Below are 12693 nucleotides of genomic sequence, written 5' to 3' on the forward strand. Positions count from 1 at the left end.
ATCAGGCACACACTGAGCGTGTCCCTTCCCCCCGCACTACCCAGGGAGGCCCTCTGGTCTCCCACTCTGCTCAGTCTCAGGCCCTCACCCACCCTATCAGATCACGTGTCCTTCACGAAGTACCCACCCCATACCAGCCGTCTTTACAGGCACCAAGGGCAATGAGCCAGCACCGTTCCTCTTCGCCTCCTGTGCTGCGTTTCCCACAATGTCCACCTCTAAGCACTGCTCTTTGCACTGTGGTCCTCACCGGGCGAGGAGGAGCCACCCTGTAGACCCCCTTCCCAGCTGCTTCTCACCCGGTCTCCAGCTTCCCGCTGACACTCACTCAGATCTCCCGCCACCGCTTTCCATGCACACAGTCGCCACACCGAAGTCTTCATCTCCTCCAGTCTCAGGTCGGCAGCCCTCCCCATGTCCTTCTCTCTAAACCCCCCCATAACTTTCCCGCTCACCAGGCACGGGCACATAAGGCTCCTCTTGCACTTGCACCTCTCTCATTCCTGGCTCTGGACAGACACTACATTGCATTATTTTTGTTTGCAGAACATGTCTCCTCTCTGTCCTTCCTCTTTTCCATTTGCTCTTCCTGTCATCCTGCTCGGCCTTCAGCACTCACTCAGAGGTCACCACACCCTGCCAGAGTCCCTGTGACTATATAGGGGACCCTTCTTTCTTGAACAACCCTTCCGTATCTCTCTCCTCTCTCGAACTGGGTTAGTGGCTGTCTAGTCCTTTGGTTCATGTGCACCACCAGCGCTTACTGAATGCCTGCTGTGTGCCAACGTGGCCACAGCCTAGCCCATGCGCACGGCAGCCATTCAATTCCCTGCTTTCTAATGCGACGCCCTGTTCAGTCATACAGTCACAGGTATTCCCACCACCATGGGAATGGCACTCTGTTCTTACAATGCTCTCCCTTCGTCCTTCCTGCCCCCAAATCCACATCTCCCAAGCCCAGCTCAAATCCCACCTTTTAATATTAAGAGCCTCCATCAGTGAAACCCCTCTGCCCTTCTAGAGCTCTCTATTCTCCTGAATTTTCCCATCTCCACAGTTAGATCTCAAGGTAGACCGTGTTTAAGTTGAAGAGACAGCACCTGCAAGGGCATAAAGGTAGAGTTTCAGGAACCACAGGAAGTTTGGTCTGCCCAGCATGCTGGACCAGGTCCTCATGGGTGGTGCACACTGGCCATGGCTCTGTCCTGTGCCCCAGAGACAGACGTCCGTGAGAGTGAAATGAAGGGACTAGGGCCTAGGGCAGAGTCAGGCCTTGCGACAGTCTGGGGTGAATGGCATCCCTCCAAGCCAGGGGGATGGCTGTGGGGTCTCTGTAGGAGTCAGAATTGACAGCTTGGAGGGGAGGCAGGATGTAACCTAGAATAATTCCCTGACATCTGATATCCTTCATGGAGTGAGCAGTTTCATGTTCAGTAATCAAGTTTCTCAATGGAAACTTGTTGCCGTCCAAGAACACGCAGCGCAGAGCAGATGGCAGGCGCCACCATGAAGGTGGAACGAGTGCGGTGGCCTTTGGGAGCACATTGCTCTGACCTCACAGGAGCAGGACGAGTGAGGTTAGGAACTGGTCAGCTGCACAGGAAGCCCCAGAGCTCCTGTAGAGACAGAGCCCTGAAGAGCCCAGGGTGGAGTTAGGAGGCCAGAAATGGTCCCTGTTCCTGAGGCAAATCACTGCTCTTTTTAGCTCTTGCTTTCTCATCTCTGAAGGGGCTTAAGTAACCTGTGTTTGTCTCATTTACACCACACTTATATAGGGTATCACAGTTTGGTGCTGGAGATCATGGTTTAACCCTGAATTGCAGGTCACACACAGACAGGTCCACAATGCATACTCATGTGTGTGTACATAACGTCCATACATGAACACACATGCACAGAAGCACACTGGCACACACATTTACATGCACAAGTATGTTTGTGGAGAGCTCTGCAGGACAGTCCAAATTGGGGAGTGGAAGGACAGCCACACGATCCTATATTCCAATCCCCACGTACAAGGACGCCTATCCATTTGGGTGGTTGTGCATGAGCTCATCTGTCCTACGTGCAACTTAAAGAATATATTTTCTCACAGGCTGGCAGTCTGGAACAATGGGCGACTGGAGTCTTCTGGGGCGACTTTTGGATACCGCACAGGAGCACTCCACGGTCATCGGCAAGGTCTGGCTGACAGTCCTGTTCATCTTCCGAATCTTGCTGCTGGGAGCTGGGGTGGAGTCGGTGTGGGGAGACGAGCAGTCAGACTTCGCCTGCAACACCAAGCAGCCAGGCTGCGAGAACGTCTGCTACGACAAAGCCTTCCCCATCTCCCACACCCGCTTCTGGGTCCTGCAGATCATCTTCGTGTCCACGCCCACCCTCGTCTACCTGGGGCACGTGCTGCATATCGTGCGCATGGAGGAGAAGAGGAAAGAGCGGGAGGAGGAGCAGCTGAAGAAAGACAGCGACCATGTCCCGGACAGGTTCCCGATGCGGGATGCCTGGGGGAAGATCCGCATCGCCGGGGCCCTGCTCCGGACCTATGTCTTTAACATCATCTTTAAGATGCTCTTTGAAGTGGGCTTCATCGTCGGACAGTACTATCTGTATGGCTTTCAGCTGAAGCCACTCTACCGCTGTGACCGGTGGCCCTGCCCCAACATCGTGGACTGCTTCATCTCCAGGCCCACGGAGAAGACCATCTTCATCATCTTCATGCTGGCCGTGGCCTGCCTGTCCCTCTTACTCAACGTGCTGGAGATCTACCACCTGGGCTGGAAGAAGCTAAAACAGGGCATGACCAACCACTACATCCCAGAGACCGCCGATTCTAGGATAAGCTGTGCAACACCTGGGGATACGATCCCACTGCCCTCCTGCTAGGCCACAGCCATCAGCACGGTGGGGTGCCCTCCTTACTACACTCACTCTCCCTCTTCCCTGGGACAGGCAATGGCCACGGCTTATCCCAAGTCCCCTCTCCCAGCAACAGACTTCAGCATGGCAGCCCTGTCCCAGACACAGGGGCAGGGTCACGCTGACAAATTGTACAATAGTAGCCATCACCTGCTAATGACAGAGCAGGACTGGGCCAACCAGGAACCCGAGCAGCAGACTTCTGTGAGGAAGGTCTCCCCACCTGTGTCCACATCTTCCTCCTCTACCCCTCCAGGCAGCCCCCAGCCACCCCCCCAGGAGGGCAGAGCAGGTGGCAAAGAGCCTGTCCTCTTGGAGAATGGGGATAGCTGCATCTCGGGAGAAAGCAGATCGGAAGTGCCCCCCGATGAGGGGCAGCAGGCAGGGAGCACCGCTGTGGAGATGCACAGACAACTTTGCTCCCCACAGACCCCAGAGGGTCAAGCAAGGCCAGGAAGTCCAGCAGCAGTCGGGCCAGACCCAGTGACTTGGCCATCTAGGGGTGGTCTCCCCAGATAGCTTTATAATGACCTCTTTTCTAGCAACCAAAACCAAGTGCACTTGACTGAGCAGGTAGAGAGCCCTGAGTGACAGAGCACTGGCGGGGCGGAGATCACCGGAGAGGTCAGGGTTCTGCTCCCGCTGGCGCTTGCTGTCCTTCACGCTGGAGGTGGAGTGGGGAGAGGTCGATGCTTTCTGTGGGGCTGGGGGCAAAGTGGGGTGCGGGACTGATGGCCTTTAAAGATATTTACGGCACCCCATGAGCCCAGAAACCCACAGGCAGCCTCTGCAAGCGTTTCTGTCTCTGGGGGACTGTTCTGCGGTGATAAAGAGGCAGGTGTCTACTTCAGTTTGGGGCCATTAGGTTTTCTGTCCTGAGCTCCGGAGCCCCTGGGCAGCCCGGAAGGTCATGCTGCACTTAGCCCTATCTCTGTGCGACACCTGTAACTCAGGGTGGAAGTGCATTTGGAATATTTGCCAAACTGCACTGAAAGGGGACTTAGAGCAAGACTATGTAGTGTCGTTTGAGATTCTGAAATTGCATGAGAAGCCCAGGCTCTCCAGCACAGGCTCATGACACGTGACAATGAGCAGCCCCCAGAGGCAGAGATTCGTGGGCGAGGGCACAGGGGCTGGGACGGAAGCAGGTGGAAATGCAGCCGCACTTGAGATCGTGTTAACAGCTGAGGAGACGGCAATGAAACTGGCAGGCTGCCTTTGTGCTTGTTTTCAAATATTTTCTGCTTTGAATCATACAGACAGGCCTGGTTCCCCCGTTCTCCCCTTCAGGAAAAATGAAAGAAACATAGTACTGTAGTGCTGCTGACTGAGGGAGTGCTCATTTGTCCCATTCCCAGTGGTGAAGATTTGAATTTTCTTTTGGAGAAATGCTTTGACTTCATGAGCCAGCTAATTCCTGTGAGAATGTACCAAATAAAAGCAGGGGAAAGCCTTCCAAATACTTGAAGTTGTGAAGTTTTTGAATGGGAAAGTAACTGCTGTTGCCAGGAAAGTTATTGATACAGATGAGTGAGTGACTACACCTTTTTAACTGTACCGTGAACCTCTTCACGTTTCCTAACCATTCTTTGTGGGCAGCCCGTGTGCTTTCTAAAGTGTAAATAAAAGTGTCTGGGTCCACTCCCCACGTAAGGGCATGTGTGACTTCGTGAGCGTGCGGGGTTTGTCATCGCGCGGACGGCTGCTGTGACAGGGAAGGCTGCTGTGTGGGTGGGTGTGGCTGGAAGATGACAGAATTTCCTGCAGCACACTCAGTCTGTTCTGTCTCAGTCACTGTCTGTCCGACCCATTGAGCAGGGGTGACGCTGAGCCTGGCCCTCGTCACACTTTCCCTCCAGCAGCTGCTGATCACAGTCAGCCCTTACTCAGTACAACTCCGTACACTGTCAACTGATCCACTTGTTCTATGAATTCCTTTCATTTTCTGATGACTCTTTTGTGACCCCCTAAACTGTCTGAGGGAAAGACTGTGACTCCTGGTCTCAGCTCATAGTGGGCAGCTAGTTCACTGGTGTGCTCAGCAGCTGTGAGCCAGGACGGATCATTTCCAAGCTGGAACACACTCACTTCCTGCGCGTGTCCTGCACCCTTTCTCAGACAGGGGGACGAGGAGAGGGAGCTGAGCTCTATGAGAGTATTGAGTGACTGTTACATCAGTTCTCCCCAGGGCTGGGGCATAAGTAGTGGCACTGTGGATGCCTGAGAGAGAAGGTCACATCACAGGCAGGGTGCCCTCGGGACCTCAGGGCAGTGAGGCTGAGTTCTCCTGGCTGAGAAGGGCCACTACAAAGTTCTGGTGTGAACAGTGCTGTGGCAGGAAGCTGTAGTTGTTTAGAAAACGCAGTAACACTTATCAGACAAGGAAAGCGCAGTTCTCCAAGTAACTGGGAACCCTGTCCATACCCATAGGGGCCAACCTGGAGACTGTTCATAACAAGAAGCTTGTTGTTCATATCGATTTGAGAATGAGTGTGGTGTGGGGTGGTGAGAGTAAGACTATAGTTGTATTTAACTTCTGCATTTTAAAATTGTACTTTATTCCCATATGTCATGAGGAGGCCAGCATTGGGCGTCGGCAGTTGACCACAGTCTACTTGGCCGGCTCAGAGCCTGAGTAGGATGTAAAATTAGCTCCGCCTCCTTGAAAACCTGCCATTTATACAGAGTAAAATTCTGCAACAGTGCCTATGTATTTATACAAGTGAATGCTCTGATTTCAATTCATGTAAACAGTGAAAGCACATCTTAATCGTATTGCTCGTTGAGGTATCTGTGGCACTGAGACGGGCTCCTTCTGCCTCCCAGCCAGAAGTGGGCAAGTTCGCTCTCTGTTCAACTTGTCATTGTAAGCATTCAGCTGTCAATAGGGACAGAAATTGCCTCTCCCTTCAGGTGGGCCAGGTTCCAGATATAGTTTTCCTAATCTGTAATTATTTAAAAATTTCACCAAAACTATTTTCTTCTCAAGAGAATGGAATATTTCATCCTTAAGTTTATTCTTAAACCCAAATGCTATACCTGTTATATTTATACATATTATTTTTTAATTTGTCATATATGAGGCAATTATTTTTTTACCCCTGTGTTTAGAAGCTCACTCATTTAAATGGCTCTGTACGCTCTGTAAAAGTTATAAAAAGGGTCACACACATCACTACATTTACAGTACCCAAGTCCATTTTGTAAATTCTAAATCATTTCTGACAGAATCACTTTCTTTTCTTCAATATTTATTTTGCTCAGTTATCCTTCTTTCCCCATGAAATTAAAAAAAAAAAAAAAGTGTACCATACGTTTACAAACAAAAGAAAAAAACCCTGTATGTTTTGGTGAACCATGTCATTCCAATACATTTAAAATGAATAAATAAACAAATTTGAAAAGGAAACATAAGAAAGAGAGAATGGTAAAAAGAGCAAGCCAGAATATTCTGATATTCCCTAGTGTTTTCTGATCTTTAAGTGGCTAGATCGTAGATTTCTCATACAAGAACACCTGGAAAAAGAACTGTGAATGGAACTGAAACATTCTTTAAAAAATTAACCTAATGAGATTAGGTCTCTTCTTAGTTAAGTGTTGTTTTCTTTTATTCTCTATTAATGCTTTATTTAATTCTTTAATATTACTGAATAAAATCCCTTTTCTCAAATTTTTTCTTGTAAACACTTTTGCTGATATTTGTAACAACTCTTTAAAAAGTCTAATGATGCCCCATTAAATTTACTTGCTAAAAAGAAAACTCTAATGAAACAAAGTTATAAATAATGTAAGGACTTTCAAATTCTTGTATACATCCCTGTATTGTTTACAGACTTAGTCAAATGCTCATAAACTTTCTAACTACACTCTAAAATTAATAATACATTTTACATAAAAATAAAAAATCTATTTTGCTAGGTTTCTCATATGCCAGATTCCCTTAAAGATGAAAAACATGTTTTTTACCTAATACTTGGGGCGGTGACACTAGCAGAGGCAGGTCCGGATTGCCTGGGGTCAGGTAGGGAAGGGTTGACTGTAAAGAGATAAGGAAACTGCTGCTGCACCAGTATAAACATTGCTCAAAATTCAACCAATAGCACCTTCAAAGATTCATCACATGTTGCTAATTTGCCCACAACATTGATTTAAAGGGAAATATCTATATATGTATATGGCATGTGTGCACATCTATACACATACATATATTCTCAGTGGGTACAAAAGCTATACTTAACACAGAAGGACTAACCCTTTGTGTTCATTGACTTTACCATCTCTATATTTAATTCTTTTGTTTGTTTGTTTGTTTTTTGTATTTTTCTGAAGTTGGAAACGGGGAGGCAGTCAGACAGACTCGCGCATGTGCCCAACCAGGATCCACCCGGCATGCCCACCAGGAGGCAATGCTCCGCCCAGCTGGGCCATCGCTCTGCTGCAGAGCCACTCTAGCGCCTGAGGCAGAGGCCATGGAGCCATCCTCAGCGTCCGGGCCAACTTTGCTCCAATGGAGCCTTGGCTGCAGGAGGGGAAGAAAGAGACAGAGAGGAAGGAGAGGGGGAGGGGTGGAGAAGCAGATGGGCGCTTCTCCTGTGTGCCCTGGCCGGGAATCGAACCTGGGACTCCTGCACACCAGGCTGATGCTCTTCCACTGAGCCAACTGACCAGGGCCTATATTTAATTCTTAAACAGCTTTTTAAAATAGCTGAGGTGAGATCTGAGAAATGAGATATGAGGGGAGACCAGGCTGAGGAGCAGGAAGGGTAAGTTGAGGTTCTCCATTAGAGGCTGTAAAAGGCAGAAGGAAGTAGTCGGATGGCACTTGAATTTCCACCAGTTTTGGGCCAGCTGCCCCAAGCTCTGCTGGTGGGCAGGGTGGGAACTGTGACTCTACCACACCTACATGCTGGGGAGACTAGAACTGAGAGAGGGATGGTAGCCAGAAGGAGGAGTACATTAGTTTTGTGGGGCTGCTACACAAATCGCCACAAACTCAGTGCCTTAAAACAACACAGATTCATCCTCAGACACTTCTGGGGGCAGAGGTCTGAGCTCAGTGTTGCTGGGCTGAAGCCTAGCTGCTGACTGGCCTGTTCCTTCCAGAGGCCCCAGGAGAAGATCTGCTCCTTTCCTGTTTGTGGAGGCTGTGGCACTCCCCGGCTCCCAGGCATGGTCTCTAGCCTCCACCCACTCCTTTGTCACACCTCCTTACCTCTGTTCCTTTCAAATGTCCCTTTGTCCCCTCTGATGAGGACATCAGTGATTATATTTAGGGCACACCAGGTCATCCAGGATTATCTCTCCATCTCAAGATCTGTAACTCGGGGCCCTGGCCGGTTGGCTCAGCAGTAGAGCGTCGGCCTGGCGTGCGGGGGACCCGGGTTCAATTCCCGGCCAGGGCACATAGGAGAAGTGCCCATTTGCTTCTCCACACCCCCCTCCTTCCTCTCTGTCTCTCTCTTCCCCTCCCGCAGCCAAGGCTCCATTGGAGCAAAGATGGCCCGGGCGCTGGGGATGGCTCCTTGGCCTCTGCCCCAGGCGCTGGAGTGGCTCTGGTCGCGGCAGAGCGACGCCCCGGAGGGGCAGAGCATCGCCCCCTGGTGGGTAGAGCGTCGCCCCTGGTGGGCGTGCCGGGTGGATCCCGGTCAGGCGCATGCGGGAGTCTGTCTGACTGTCTCTTCCCGTTTCCAGCTTCAGAAAAATACAAAAAAAAAAAAAAAAAATCTGTAACTCGGTCATTTTTGCAAAGTTCCTTTTGCCATATAAGGTCACATTATAAAGTTCCAGGGACTAGGATGTGACATCATGGGGACCATCAGTGAACCCAGCAATGAGGAATTGGTATTTTGGACTGGAAAAGCACTTCTCGTGAGCTGCCTTAACAGCCAGCAGCATGTTTGACCTTGACAAAGTGAAGATACTTTGTCACATACTTGTAAGGCAAGTATGTCTGTTAGACAGGTGACAGGATGAAAGGGACTGAACCAGCTGGCCCACATCTCATCCACAGAAGGCTTCACATACATTAAATGTCACTTGGAAACACATTTTTAGAGGATATGGCAGGGGTCTAGCCAGGCCCTATTTTACACGAGTAGAATGGGAGAGGTACTCCCACAATGGCTCTGGGTAACCTGAGACCCCAGGCTGTCCCACTGAGGTGACCAGCTCCACCCCAGCTCCTGGTGGCTTCAGGCAGGCTATGAATTCATCTATTAGATGTTCACGCCTGGGACCAGAGAACTGTTGACAGAGCCTCTGGTGGCGATACAGAGACGACCTTTTGCACAGGTGACCAATGGCATGACTGCCTCCTCTGAGTTAGTGTTCAAATGGAATATCTGCTTAGGGACAAAAAGGTAGCCTTGACTATCCACTTAAGGACAGTTTCACTGGTCAATAAAGCAGAAAATGGAAGTTGTAAGAATATTCATACCCTGTACTCCTCCCCCAGACTCAATATAGCTATTATTTGTAGTTCAAAAGAAAATGTGTTGGGCATGCATCAGATTCTCTGAAAGTCTTTACTGAATGGACAAATGAATAAATATGGATATCTTCTCTTCTAAATTATGACCTCTGTCTACCTGAGTGTGTGCCCTGCAGACATAGAATACAGGAGCAGAAAGTGAAGGGAGGTGATAATTCCAATTTAAGTTATTTCCTAAAACAACATGCGACCTGTAGTGTTTCTTCTACGGCCTTGCTGTGGGTGTTCGGTGCTCTGTGGGTGTCCGGTGCTCTGTGGGTGTCCGGTGCTCTGTGGAGTTTTCGTGGGGTCAGCCAGTATACCGGCTACATACTGCCACACAACCAATCCCTCAAAACTCAGCAACTGGAATCATTACCACATATTGTCCTACTTCATGTCTGTGTGGACTGGGGAGCGGCTTAGCTGGGTGGGGCCTTTGGTGTCCTCACAACATCATAGCTGGCTCACCCAGAAGGAGTAATTCACGAGAGAAAGCAAGAACAAGCTGCCATGACTCTGTGACCAGGTGTCATTGGTCAGACCACATCATTTCCACCCCATCCTATGAGTTATGAATGAGTCCCTTAGTCTGTCCACACTCAGCTGGAGGGGAACTGGGTACTCCTTTGGGGAGAGGAATATCAAAGAATTTCTGGAAATATGTCCAAATCATACAACTACTCATAATCACAATTAAAGAATCCCATAATTTCCCAGCGAGAGAATCACATTTCAAATGCTGTTTCCTCTTAGGAAGTTAATGTCAATAGCTTTTTGTCTCTCTCAGCAGGGCATGGCAGGGGTGAGAACAAGCACCCTAGGAAAGGTGGCGAAAGAGGAGCTGACAAGAAAGTGGTTGATTGATTTTCTGAGGAAGACTGGTGCGAGTGGCAAGTAGTGTCAGCTGTGTGCAATAGAAGGAATGTTGGGAAACGCTACTCACAAGAACTCTAGGAACCAGAATGACATCCGATGGTGTTCTTTTGAAGTGAGCCTCGCTGAGCTGCAGAACGATGAGGCTGCATTTAAGAAATTCAAACTAATTACTGAGGACATTCAGGGTGAAAACTGCCTGATTTCCGTGGAGTAGATCTTACCTGTGACAAAATGTGCTCTGTGGTAAGAAAATGGCAGACGATAAGTAAAGCTCACGTTGATGTCAGGACTACTGATGGCTATTTGCTTGTCTATTCTGTGTTGATTTTCCTAAAAAAATAAAAAAAAAAAGCAACAATCAGATTCCAAAGACCTCTTATGCTCACCATCAACAGGTCCACCAAATCTGGAAGAAGATGATGGAAATCATGACCTGAGAGCTGCAGATCCATGCCTTGAAAGAAGTGGTCAATAAACTGATCTCTGACAGCACTGGAAAGGCTTGTCAATCTGTTTATCTGCTCCATGACGTCTTTGTTATAAAAGTCAAAATGCTAAAGAAGCCTAAGTTTTACTGGGAGACCTCATGGGGCTTCATGGTGAAGATAGCAGTTCTAAAAAAGCTACAGGGGAGGAGACAGGTGTTGTAAGTGGAAGAGCTGATGGCTATGAGCCCAGTCCATGAATCTGTTGACAATTTGGACATTTAATGATGAGAAATAAAATGTCCAATCTGTGATTTTTTTTAAAAAGTCAATAGCCTTTCCCTCCAAAGAAGAAAATGTGTTTCAAACTCATTTTTCTTTAATTAAACTTCATGCAAAAGAGACTAGTCATCATTGGTTATAAACTTAAAAAATTATTCAGAAATTCTTTAAATATTTCCTCCTAGAATTCTAACACCTGGAATCAGGAGAAACTTTAAGAACTTTCCTGAATCTTTAAACCAAACATGGAGTTACTTTACTGAATCAGAAGCCCTGATCTTGTTGTTTAGTTCTTCACATTCTAACACCTTTGGGCAGCTCTCACTGAGAAGTCACTTTGATTTCCACCATTTTTTTTAAATGGACATATACTTGACATATAACATTGTGTTCATTTCAGGTGAACAGCATGATGACCTACTATCTTCTTTATACTTGTCTCTATTTCTAGATTTTTCTAAAATGAGTTGATATTGCTTTTGTAATTTTAAAAAAGGCTCTTTTTATGTTTTAAATTAACTTCAACTCTAAGAGAAATTTATTTTTAGGTCACATTTAACAATTAAGAAAACCCAAATACCATATAGTCTTTTATTTAAAAAAAAAAATTTAATGACTTTCTTGGCTTAGTGCATGTTTATTCCACTTCAATAAAAAGTTTACATAGGAATAAAAAAAAGCAGAGGTCACAACATGAAGGCTCATGGGCCAAATCCCCCCTCAGAGGGCTTCCTCTGGTCATGTGGGATGAGTTGTCAATATTGAAGTGTGCGGCCTTGGGCAGGTGAGTGGCCATGCTGCACTCTTCCTGGACTGTGCAGTCAGAGAGGGGTCCACTGTGTGTCCCCATCTGACAGCCCTGCCCTGTCCTACCAGGTACCCCATGTGAATAAAAGGGAGCAACATAGCAGACCTGACAAGTGCAGGAGACTATGCAGCAGGCATGACAAGCCCAGTGACCCAGAGTGACCCACAGAATGGTCTGATCATAAATTCCTAACTGGGCAGGTCACTGTGGGTAGTCACGTCCCAGGCCAATAGCCAGCTTTCTTAGCAAAAGGTCAGTCTTTGCCTTAAGTGAACCCTGTGCACTGTCCTTCTGTATCTAGGATAACATACCTTTCAAATGTCAGAGTAATTTTCTTTTCCAGGCATAACCACGGGCATCAGAACATAAGGCTGCAGGCCCCTTGCTGTTATCTTGTTGCCCACATACCATCTCTGTGGGCTGGAGATGTCAAACGCTAACTCTCCTGCACCCACCAATGTAAAAGTATGTTTTTCTTTCTTTTGCTTTTTATTCGATCCCAGAGATTTCCCTGTTTACTTTCTCCTGAAATCTACCACCAATGGACTTCATGTGACTTCCTTACTTTTTCTCCTTTGATTCTAATGCATAACATAAACAGCAAAACTGTCATTCTCTGGTGCATTTTCTCAGTCTGCTGAGACATTGCTTCAGGGCACGCCTTCCACATTTTGGCTGAAATAAACTCTTAAAAATTTTTCAGAGGGTTTGAATATTCTTTCATGGACTCATCAAAATGTCTATTGACCTAAAACCCCTGCTACAGTTATTCACAGAGGATGTATAGACCTAATGGCAGACTTCATGGGAGGGTCACGGTCACCCTTCCTTGCAGAGGGCATGTGTGCCAGCAGCAATGTCCCTTTGAAGGGCATTCTCCCCAACCGCTTCAGCTCTCTGGCCAGCGGGCCACC

General features: G+C 47.8%; 2 pseudogenes; both read left to right on the forward strand.

Annotated features, from left to right (window-relative positions):
• The first annotated feature begins 2112 nt into the window (after positions 1–2112).
• Positions 2113–4125, forward strand: LOC136393124 (gap junction alpha-3 protein-like; annotated as a pseudogene).
• Positions 4004–10949, forward strand: LOC136391522 (small ribosomal subunit protein eS1 pseudogene; annotated as a pseudogene).
• The last annotated feature ends 1744 nt before the right edge of the window (positions 10950–12693 follow it).

The sequence above is a fragment of the Saccopteryx leptura genome, chromosome 2 (assembly GCF_036850995.1).
Source record: "Saccopteryx leptura isolate mSacLep1 chromosome 2, mSacLep1_pri_phased_curated, whole genome shotgun sequence".
NCBI lineage: Eukaryota > Metazoa > Chordata > Mammalia > Chiroptera > Emballonuridae > Saccopteryx > Saccopteryx leptura.